This window comes from Sturnus vulgaris, chromosome 3 (genome assembly GCF_052056855.1).
Source record: "Sturnus vulgaris isolate bStuVul1 chromosome 3, bStuVul1.hap1, whole genome shotgun sequence".
NCBI classification, from domain to species: domain Eukaryota; kingdom Metazoa; phylum Chordata; class Aves; order Passeriformes; family Sturnidae; genus Sturnus; species Sturnus vulgaris.
This window is the reverse complement of record NC_142245.1, coordinates 98,258,792-98,270,559: the sequence shown is the minus strand read 5'-3', so window position 1 is coordinate 98,270,559 and position 11,768 is coordinate 98,258,792. Positions and strand designations below refer to the sequence as shown.

Below are 11,768 nucleotides of genomic sequence, written 5' to 3'. Positions count from 1 at the left end.
CAGGCATATTGTGTTATTTTATGCCATCCTCAAAAATGAGAGTCACTGCTACTGTAAGTATTCAGTTTGAATAGAGTCTCTACCTGTTTGGCAAGACCCTATTATGTTCCAAATACACCGTTGGCCTGGTCGTAGTCTCTTGATAATGAGCTGTATAAAGCAAGGATTAATTCATTGTTAACTGCTTTATCTCAAACTATGCAGACATTGCAAATTCATCTGCACTTCAAAGAAGGGATTTGGTCAAAATATTCAGATTGGCTTGAGAACACCTGCTTTTCAGATGCAGCAAATAAGGTACATACTGTTTCTGAAAGGCAAATTTCAATCTTATAATGAAATGCAGTGTATCAAAAACAGAAGGATGGAAAAAGACAATAATAAATAACATCGGTTCTGAAATGTGTAAGCAGCATTCTAGAATTATTTTGTTTTTACCTCTGTGCTAATGCACAAGTATATATTGGAGACTAAGGTATTTTCCAAGCCTGAAGTCACTTCAGCAACAGAACAGAAGCATCAGCAAGAGGAGAGAAGTGTGGGGTTTGCAGTGCTCTGACATGACTGGCACCTCATTGAGGAGCTGCCCAGAGAGCAGCTGCAGAGAGGAGTAAATGTGCTGCCTCGCAGCTCGTCATCTTCCTCGCACATGAAGACAGCACATTAAAGAAAAAAAAAATGCAAATGGTATTTCAAGCAGTGCCGGCAGAAATGTAGAAAACAGCTGAAAACCTTAAAGCCTTCTACATGGTATGCATAGGAAGCACAGAGGGGAGGAGTGCCAGGGCATCTGGAAATGATCTGGGTGAATTTTTAAAAGCCTGTAAGTAACCATCAGGAAATGTTTGACTCTAAAATGTAGAATGACGCAGTGGGTATTGCATTTTTCCAGAATCCAGAAAACTTAAATTCTGTCTTTTATTTGACTGAACATTAAAATATACATAAAATTATCTGAGCTTTATATCTTAATTATGGAAAAAATATGTGTTTTTAAATTACATGCAATTTTATTTAATATGTATATGTGTGTTGGGAGGGGGATGTAATGACTCAACACCAAGAGGTGATTGTAACTCTGATATTCTGTCTGTCCTTTTGAGACACTGGTTAACTTTTGCAGTTAACACTAATGTGCTTTATTTATCCATTTCTGGAGCAGGGATATTTATCTCAAGAAGAAAACCAAAGCTCTAACTATTTATGTTTAACAAATACTTGGACAGAAGGTATTACATGTATATACACTTCTCTGAGTAGAGATTGAACATCATTTTTAATAAAGCCAGTGTTATAACAGTTACTGTCAGCCAAAAGAAGCTGCCCACAATGCAGCTGGGAAGCCACACCAATGCTCATACATGCAATGACATAATCCCTTACAATAACTTTACTGAATTGAAGATAGATGTCTTCAATACTTTTCTTGCTTGCACGTGTAAAAAACATTAAGTATTTGACAGTACCATGCATGTAAAATCATAATACTTTTGAGGGAATCTTGCCTTTGAACTTATTGTTCAAATCTAAGATGGTTCAAGAGACATTTCAGCTGATGCCTGGTTGCAAAGTTGAAAGAAATCTTAAAAATGAGCTTTCAAATATGAGATTTAAAAACAGAATTTTCCTGGCCATCAAGAAATTTTCCCTCATGGGGAAATTCTCATGGGTCTCCTCCATTTGTTCCTCAAACTTTCACTTGGGTCACAAATTGGTGAGATTATTGCAGATCCAGAAGAAAATCTATGGATATAGAATAGATTCCTCCCATCAAAATGGGGGCCACAGGCACCTGCATTATAAGGACAGCCAGCTGTGCCTATCTGGTCTGTTGTTTTTCTGCACAGCCCTCTGCAAGAGCCTTTATCTTCAGATATAAGGCTGAGAGAATGAGCTGACCATTTCTCATTGTTTCCCAGAATTCACTTCACTGAAAGGCCCATATTTTAACGTAGTGATTCAAAAACTGTATTTCCATAAGTAATCCCACACCCACTTTGACTTTCTGAATTTGAAGGCACGATAGCAGACAAATGTGAAAAGAAATAAGTCTTCAGTGAGGAAGTATATTTATTTTCTAGGGGCTCAAGGAGTTTGTTTGTTACTTTTTTCTTTAATCACATCAGTCAACTTTAGACAATTTCCTGAGGTCCCTACCAAAAGATATTATTCTGTGATTCTGTGTTTCTATGAATTATGGCTAGAACTAGAGTTCTCAAAAAATATTTTCTGTCTTGTGAGGGCAAAATTAAATTAAAAAAAAGAAGATAAAACAACTTCACTCTTAAAAACTCCGACTAAAAGGACAGTTAGAATAAATTTCTATTGTTTTTTTCTTAATGATATGTAGGAAATAATTCAGGGTTGGTGAATAAAATACAGTGAGACTAATTTTAAAAGTTTTGCAAATTAAAAGTTTAGTGTTCAGCATTGTTTTGAAAAGAAATCCATTGTCATTCCATTTTTCGACATAAATTTCTTTTTCATTTGTCTTAACCTTCTGAAACTGGAAGACACTTTTACTGGGATGAGGTAGACTGCTCATCACATGAAGATTCTCCATTCAGTTTGGAGACTTCTCTGAAAGACAGACTGCAGTTCAAGCAAGCATTACTGCTAAAAGAGGAGTTATTGTGTGAGACTGTATTGACTGAGTCAGGCAGGTAAGACTACATAATTATAATGACACCTTTGGCCTTAAAGATCTATCTCTATTTGCATAAGCAATGCATCAAGAATTATACGTGGTACACAATAATTATATTATTAACTGTGTCTGATTTTTCTTTACATATGCTAGTCTATACTTACTAAAATTACTCCTTCATAAAGTTATGGTATTTGGAAAATTGAGAATATCAATAAAAATTTGAGTTAATGTGTTGCACAGGATTCACATTCATGAGATGGGTGATAATTTTTCTGACTGGTCTTCTCTTTTTCAGTTGTTTTTATCCTTTTTTTTCTGTTTTTACCCCAAACTGATGAAAAGTAGACCAGGATCAACTAATAGGATTTTTTTTCATGTAGAAATTCTCATTTATTTTCCTCATTTCAATCTTTCCCCAAGTTCTGAAAGGGACTCAGTGTTTACCCACCAATGTAATTACTCATGTCCTCGAAAGAGTTCAGAGCTCATTTAATCATGAAACACAAGAGATAGACTTTCAAAAATGTTCTCTTTGCATAACTCATGTTATCAAAATCTTATCTTTATAGACACGTCTGTGCTTTGATTCCAGCAAGGGTAAAAGGATTAGCAAGACAGGAATTAAAAACATAGATGAAATGGCACCAAGAAGAAATAACAGTTTTTGAAGGTAGGGGAGGAAGAAAGTTCTGCAGGGAAACCACCCCTTTACCAGACTGAAACACAGAAACTGGGAGGTGTGAAATGCACAAGAGTGCTCTGCTAAAACTTGCAGAGGCTGCTGTGAGCATCAAGACTTGTTTGGGGCTCATTTTTATGGAAAAAAAAAACCCAAAAACCGAGCAGCACTTCAGAGGCATTCTCCAGACTCTTCTGATATGTCAAAGCCAGGTTTGGCATTACTGGTGAATAAAAGTTACAGAGAAAGGCTGGTCAACTCATGCAGTCTGAAGTAGAAATCAATGGTTTCCATTAAAGATATTGACAAAGTTTAGGTAGATTTCAGTAGGGAGGAACGATGTCAGTGATCAGAATATTTCAATACGTGCTTCAACAGAAGAGATATTTTAATAGAAAACAGAAAATAGGAAAAAAAATTAATAGAAAGTAGTGAAACCAATTAGAAACACCAGCATGAAGAATCTCTTGAAAAAATGCAGGGGGGGAAAAAGAATCTGCTATAACTTTTTTTATAAATATCAACCCACATCACAAAATCTTCTGCTTCTGCTAGAAAAGCATAGAATTGCCACTCTCAGGAGGAAAAAAGAAACCCTACAAACCAACACAAGCGAACCAAATCAAATCAAATCAAAACAAAACAAAACAAAAACCCATCAAAAAAATTGAAAGAAAGAAGGAACAAACCATGATGCCAGGAGGTATTAGGAATTATAGCTGGATTCTTTAAACTTATCAAGAGGGTGTTTGATGTACCAGAAAGGAGTTATATGGCATCTGGCATGTGGCCTTCCAATCCAAGGAGGAGGGTGCAATCCTGCTCCAGAGATACCATGAAAAGGTTTGACATTTATTTCAGTGGAGTCTAGTAGAAATCAAGGTCCAGACCTCCCTCATTCCACCCACGGAATTTAAGCACCAATCTCCAGTTAATGCCACAGAAACCAAAAGCTTCCCTGTGATATTACCTAACCCTGGAGACTTTTGAAACTTGTTGGAATCTTCCTGATCAACCTGAAAATTCCCAAGGTTTCTCAGCTTGTGTCCCTACATGTTTTCAGGAGCACCTGGCTGGGGATTTGGCACTGATTCCTACTTTAGGGCCAGTTTTAATCTCAACTATGATGAAAAGTTCAGGTTGAGAAGTGCCTGAGGCTGCAGTTTTGTATAATTTTTTGTTTAATTTGGTGGCGCAGATGGCTGAGGAAATTCCTCCCCCATCTGTCATTCCTAGCCCAGCACTGCAATTTGTTTTCAGTTGCTCTCTTGTGATTGTCTGTGGGCTTTACGGCAAGTGGGACTTTTACAATGACCCCTCTTTGGAAAAAAAAATTAAAAAATAAGTATTTCAATATAGCTCACTCTTGCGGTCTGGCTTACAGCTTTGCTCCATGTGGAATTACATCAGAAAATTGGAGCAGGCAAAAGTCTATGATGTCAAAGCAGAAACACAGAGGAAGGCGAACATGGTCAACAGGTTTTGCCATGGGAGGGGGTGAGAGCACAGGTCCCTGAGGGGCACAGCTCACAGCTGTACCCTCAGCATGACAAATTCCTGCCCTCAGTGCTGAGGGTGTTTCGACCCCAACCCACTTTTTGTGCAATAGTCATGAGCATCAATTTTGCAGCCAATAGGTGTGTATTTGTGGGATTTAGGCCTTGCCTAGCATCATGGAACTTCAGACGTATATTTTGTAAAATACCAGAATAAGCAGGTGCAAGGTCATGTCCAACTTGTTGAACTGAAAGTTTAGTTGCTTCTGTTTTCTAATAATGTCTGTGCAGTGTGAAAGGGGAATAATAATGGAACTATAGCCTAACCCTGCTGGAACTGCAAAGGTAATTTGATGGTGTAATTTTTATTTTTTCAAAAGCCCCGAGTTTTACCTCTGCAAATTATCATAAAGCAAATGCTGCTTTCTGAGCTATTTTGTCCTTGCAGAACTAGTTTTATGATAAAATTTAAGTCAACACTATGAGCAAATGTTGGTTTTGCCTCAGAGTTAGTTTTCTTCACTGTATTTTGTGTGAGGTTATGTAGTGGACTGGTGCTGAACACAGAGTTGGTAATACAAAGATGGTTTTGTTATTGCTGAGCAGGGCTTTCATAGAGCCAAGGCCATTTCTGCTTTTCATACTTCCATGCTGGTGAGGAGGTGGGGGCTCCTGGGAGGAGCTGGGACAGACGACCCAAAATGACTGAAGGGATATTTCATACTAGAAGACATCATGCTCAGTATATAAAGTGGGGAGAGGAAGGAGAGAGGGGGGCTGTGTGTAGTGATGGTGTTTGTCTTCCTAAGTCACTCTTATAGATGATGAGGCCCTGCTCACCTCGAGAGGGCTGCCCATGGAAAGCAGTGAATTGATTTGTTTTGCTTATGTGTGTGGCTTTTGCTTTCCCTATTAAACTGTCTTTATCTCAACACATGGGTTTGCTAACTTTTACCTTTACAATTCTTTCCCCAATCCTGCTGGTGGAGGAGTGAGTGAGCAGTTGTGTGGTGCTTGGCTACTGGCTGGAGCAGAATAATTATTTTTTATGTCTGGAATATGAAAAAAAATATATTTTAAAAATTAGGCTCATTAATGTAGTTCTGCCCTTCCTATGGCAGCCAAAGATCTTAACAGTAGTAGAATATAGGACCACATGTGAGGCTTTCCTTACTGAAAACTCAAAAAAATAGCTTATGATTTTGAGGCACAATAATGAACAAAAAGTGGGAAAGAGGAGCTGCAACAGCAACGCCTGAAGTCACATTCTCTGGTGAGTTACACTATGCTAAACACGGGCTATAAATGCCTTGCAGCAGACTGATTTGAATTTTTCCATGTACTGCTGCCTTCCAGGTGGATACTTTCTGGCACAAAAAGTAGGTTAGAATGAAAACAGATTTGAGGAGCTTGGCCTTTCTGTTGAGCTGCACAGTTAAATGTGCCAAACCGTACTTTCAGGCAAGTATTTTCAGGTCCAAGTTTGGTTCACTTCAAATGGAGATGGACTTGCAATTGGCATGAGAGATGCTGGCACAAGGCAGTGAGTGATAGCCAGAAAGGAAATCAGGAATTTTCTATTTGGCAGAGCAACAGCACTTCACGGAATGGAAGTTCACCTTAAGGACCAGAGGCAGCATTGTCTATCTCTGACAATTATCTCCTGTGTTTCACCAGGGTAAGCCATGCAAACATCTCTGAATGGCATCTTGCTTGTTTTTGGTTTCTTTTCCTGTGGTGTTTACCTAAGATATATGATGCGGGATGAGAGCAGAGAAAGAGAGAAACAATCCCACTTTTGAAAAAATTGAAAATCCCCGAAGGTCTTCAGGATATTGGGTGATGTTATCCGGGTGTGTTTGTCTGAGGGTAGTTGTTTTTCTCGGAGGAAGTAGGGAAGTTAATTAGACTTTACAGAAGTAACAATGAAGATTTAAATCTCCTTACTTTGTTATTCATGAGCAAATAGACTAAAGATGGTTAAACCTGATCTCACTGAGGCAACTCCCACATGCATGGGTAGCTTTTACTTCAGCATATTCTTAGCAGTTTTTCAGTTAAGGTTTTCATAATTCTTTCAGAGCCTGCTACTCTGGATAATCTCTACTACTCTACTACTGGATAATCTAAATGTTTACTTACATGTACATATATGTACTAAGAAAATAACTAATTAGAATAATAATCACTATTAATTGACTTATTATAATTATTTATACATAATAATATGTAATTATTATATAATTAACATATGAGTATTATATAATTAATTATATATCTATTATATATATAATTAATGATAGAGTTAATTGATGGAACTGCTGTATGTATTTTTATTCTGTGAACACATGACAATACTTTGGTTTTATTTCAGATTGGCATTACATATTACAATATAGCCAAAGTTAACAGAGAGTACTCTGCAGTATTTTATTGTTTTCTGTCACTTCTTCCTTACAGAGCAGAATCTGATCCTACCCTGGGAAGGAGCTCAAGGGTGACCTGCACAACATTTCCCACAGGACAAAGACCTCAGTCATTATATGAAGGTGGGAGAAAAGGTCTCTGCATCACAGAGATACATTAAGAAAAGTCACCTTTCATTAATTTCAAGCTAGTTTGATTTACTAACTAATAAAATCCTGCTTCATATATTCAGTGTCTAGACGACAAACTGCCAGGCCGTGTACAAATTGCACCTTTCTCTGGCTGACACACACGAACATAATCTGCTGGCTGCTGGTTTGGAGGAGATCATTACTGATGTTCATGCTAGTAACTGGCCAGTCAGAAATTTTTCAAGGAAATATTTTTGTGTCAGAAAAGTGCTGATGCACCGAGGTGGATCCTCTTACAGGGAAATGCTGAGATAGACAGAAGTTTCCATGAGAAAGGATGCTCAGATGCACTCAGATGTCTTATCAAACATTAAGGGAGAGGGAGAAGCTTTGTCACCTTCTCCCACCCTCAGGCCACAAGCTGACACCTTGCAAGCCCTTGTGTCTGCCCTGGCCTCCGGGAACACAGCCAGGCCCCAGGACAGAGCAGGGCTCTCTCTCCTCCCTGGGTCTGCAGGCTCCATTCAGGGCTTTTGCCCCAGGGCTGAGCCTCCTCCTGCACCCCCACATGCTGACATTGCTGGGGAGCTCAGTGGTATCCATGCAAAAATGTCTCGAATGTGGCATAAGGAGGAGACCCATAACTTTTCCAAAATATTCATAAAATAGGGAAACAGATTCTTGTTCTGCTGTTACCCACAGTTTATGGAACAGATTAGCCATGGTGGTTCATACCAGACAACCCCTCTCAAGACATCCAGCCAGGCAGTAACACTTGGTACTGCCTTACATTTAATGAACGTTTTGCATGGGCCTCTTTAGGCAAGCTAGACTTTTAAAATTAGATTTCAGTCCACACAGCAGATTGAATAATTCATTCTGCTACTACATAAATGGCAGTTTACTAATTTCAGTTCCTGAACTTGAGTGTCGTAAAGAACCTTCTGGACCATTTCTCAGCAGTCCCTCCCCACAGAGCTGTGTGGAGGCACAAATATTCTCTTCCCTGGCTCCAACCATCACAGCCGTTTCTCATATATATGTGTATTAATATAGACATACAGAGCACAGGCAGGGACACATCACTGCACAGAAACAGCTTGGCATACTGTATGCGGGTGGGGAGTTAAAGTAGCAAAGGGATGGTATGCATATACAATTTGGGTCCTTTTAGGAACATTCCAGACTAACAGTTTCAGATGTAGAGCCTAGCTGGGATTTTTGTTTAATTTTTTTCCCCCCACTATTGTCATAATTCTAGAAGTACACACACACACAAAATCTAAATTAATGAAAAATAAAAATCAAAAAGGCGATTTTTGTTTGCACATGGTAATGTGATACTCACCACTGACACCTCCTACATCCAATGTAATTTTCCTGAAGCTGTAGAACTTGTAGTACATGGGCTTTCCCACATTTCCTTCCCGTAAAGGACTCCTTCACTCTAAGATCTGCAGTGCTGTGACATGGACTTGCAGCTGGGTCACTGGTAAATGCTCTCTACACCCAGGACCTCAAGGCAACATTCAATTCAAACTCCATAATTCATGAGCCCCAGATCTGAGCTGACTGTGGCTCCTGGACCTTCAGCAAGGAGGTTAGATCTCCCAGGAGCCCCACGGTGAGCCCAGGCTGTAAGGAGTTTACAGTCTCACATACATGGTTGGAAGCTTGTAAGGTCAGCTTTTGTCATTGATCTTCATTCTCCTTCCAACATTTGCAACTCCTGGGTCAGTCTTCCCAAGTTTACAGTTCCAGGGTAAATTTGGCAGGAAGATTCCCCCTCAGTGGGTATCACAGGGCCTTCAGACTCTAAGACTAGCTCATCCTACCCTTTAGTAGCAGCAAAATTAGAAATGCAAACTGCAGAAAGGTTTCAGCAGCATGCATTCCCTCAGAAGAAACAGCGTCTTTCAAAATTTGGACGTTAATTTGTCTTTTTTTTCAGATTACTTGAAATAAGCACATTGAAATTGCCTAACTGCAGATTCAGCTGACTGCTCTGTGTGCCCAGTCACAAACTGTGCAGGAGCAGTGAGGTCTTGGTGTGGAACCCCTGATCAGCTCCAAGGTGTGCACACCAGTTCTATTTCCAGGGCGAGCCCGTGGGATTCCCTTGAGACAAAAGGACACAAGAAGCACAGTTAGAGGTGCACTGAGATGAGTCCAAAGTAGTGGCTGGGCCTTTGACAGCTTCAAACCATATGTGTCCTGGTGATATTCAGCTTTCAGTGCAAATTAAAGCCCCTGGACCACATGTGGTACAGATACAGGGGTTTCAGCAGCAAGGGCTTTGATCCACTGGTCTGCTTTTACTGTGCTGAATTGCATACAAATATGGGTGAATTCTTAGAGTCTTACAAATACAGATACAATCTTAGAGTATTGAAACTCAGTCTGCACTGAAAATCTCCATGTTTGGCAGATCTGATCAGTAGTAATCTGTCAGTCCTTCAAAGCTAATTCATGAAGTGTAACAGAGAGTTCCACCTCTTGAAAAAATAAAAGTGATTTTTATAACCCATAGTGTAATTTTTTTCTGCATGTCAGATTAATAAAAATGGCCATTCTCCTAATGATAGTGTCATCCACTGAGATAAATCAGATCCAGATTCTTTCTAAGTTCAGATAAAAAGCTTTTAGAAAACTTTTGTCTTTTTTTGAATTTCTATTACACTGCTCACGTATCATCTTGGGCAAAAGTACACATTCATTAACAGAAAATATTCACTGTCAAAATTCTTGTGTGGAGTGCCTTCTTTCCTATATTCATAAAGAACTATATTGGCAAAATTCATTTTGTTTATTACTTTTTGGGGAATCTTCTTTGTGCCCTGTACTAGTTTCTGTTTATTTATAATCACTCTTTTTTAAATGTTTTGTTTAAATGTTTAATCCATTTAAGAAATATAATGCATGTGACTTAAACTGAAGACTATATACCTTGGAAGGATTAAATTTAAAAAGTTAAAAGGAAGGGAAATGCAAGTACCAAGACCCCCAGCACTTCAGTTCCCACTCCAGTGCAGTGGCAGTGGCTGATAGATTTGCTAAGTACATGCCATGAGGTACCAACTTTCTCCCTTCCTTCCTATGGGACATTGAGGCTGTTGTTCCCTCACACTCATCCTCTAAGGTCTGCACTGAGTGTTCCAGGTCATTCTCAGATCAGTGGGTTATAACAAAAAATGTTTAAGTGCTGCATTAAGACATTTGGCAAGTAAATGAGCCTGATTTGTGAATAAATTAAAAAAAAAAACAAAGTTGAAGATAATACCCAATTTGCTAATTGTTTGTTTAAAGTCATCACTGCATATTTCTGAATAGCAAATACTTTTTAAAGGATTCAGAACTCTCAAAAGTTATTCACACAAGCCAGAAATCATCCATATTACCTTAGAATGTTCCTGTAACAGCTACTCTAGTCAGCTGAACTCATTGTTACTGCAGGCTGTAGGCATGTACAGTGGTCATAGCTTTGCAGTGTGGGAACAAGTGCAAACAAATATAACACAGACAAGGTCAGCTAACATTTTAGTAACGTGATTTGGTCTCTGAACTCATAACACCTTGGAGTGATTTTCTGTAGAAGCCAATGCAAAAGATAAGATGCCTATTTTGTGTGGGTTAAAACATGGGCATACAAATACCTCAGCTATTATATTCCAAGGAAAGATGAAGACGGTCAGGAAAATTTAAACAGCACAATGTCGTAGACAAAGCTAGTGTCATACCAGACTGATCTAACAGAAGCATTCATAGTCTGTAAGACAGATGAAATCCTCTTAAGTACTCTCTGCAGAACAGCTAAGGCTTCAATCAAGCAACTGTTCAGTTTTGACCACAGGACTGCAAGGAATACAAGTACCCATCACAGGTGGCAGCATCAGAAATTATGAGAGTTGTGACCATGTTGCATGATATTTAACTATTGTCTGATGTAAATGTGATTGTTTAATAAAAAACAAAAACAAAACAAAAACAAAACAAAACAAAAAACCAAATACCTATTAAAAATTTTACATGTGTAATAGGTTGCTATGAAAAGAAAGAGAAAAAATAAATTTCTTTGTGTCCTTGGCAAACACAGTAGAAGAAGCTTAAGAGCAAAGATTCACAAAAGCTTTCTAGTAACAGTGCAGCATTAAAAGTGATAGTCTGGGAAGACTGAAGAATATGCACCTAGCAACAGTTTGTAAGACTGTATTAGGCAAGTGAAGGCTAGGAGTGACAGGAGAATGCCATTCTTCCTTGAGAGAGGTGAATTGGCTAAATGGCTTCTTCACTGAGAATCACTTTATATGATTGTCTCTTTCCTTGATTCTTTTCCTTAAACCTACCATAACCAAAGTTTACTGACTCCTCTCTCAAGTGCACCAGCT

General features: G+C 38.7%; 1 long non-coding RNA gene across 1 annotated transcript; it reads left to right on the top strand.

Annotated features, from left to right (window-relative positions):
* Positions 1 to 595: 595 nt before the first annotated feature.
* LOC148224497 (uncharacterized) lies at positions 596 to 7,374 on the top strand. The gene is made up of 4 exons (XR_015802908.1): positions 596 to 823; positions 2,514 to 2,663; positions 6,414 to 6,503; positions 7,286 to 7,374. It is a non-coding gene; the product is annotated as an uncharacterized LOC148224497 (long non-coding RNA).
* The last annotated feature ends 4,394 nt before the right edge of the window (positions 7,375 to 11,768 follow it).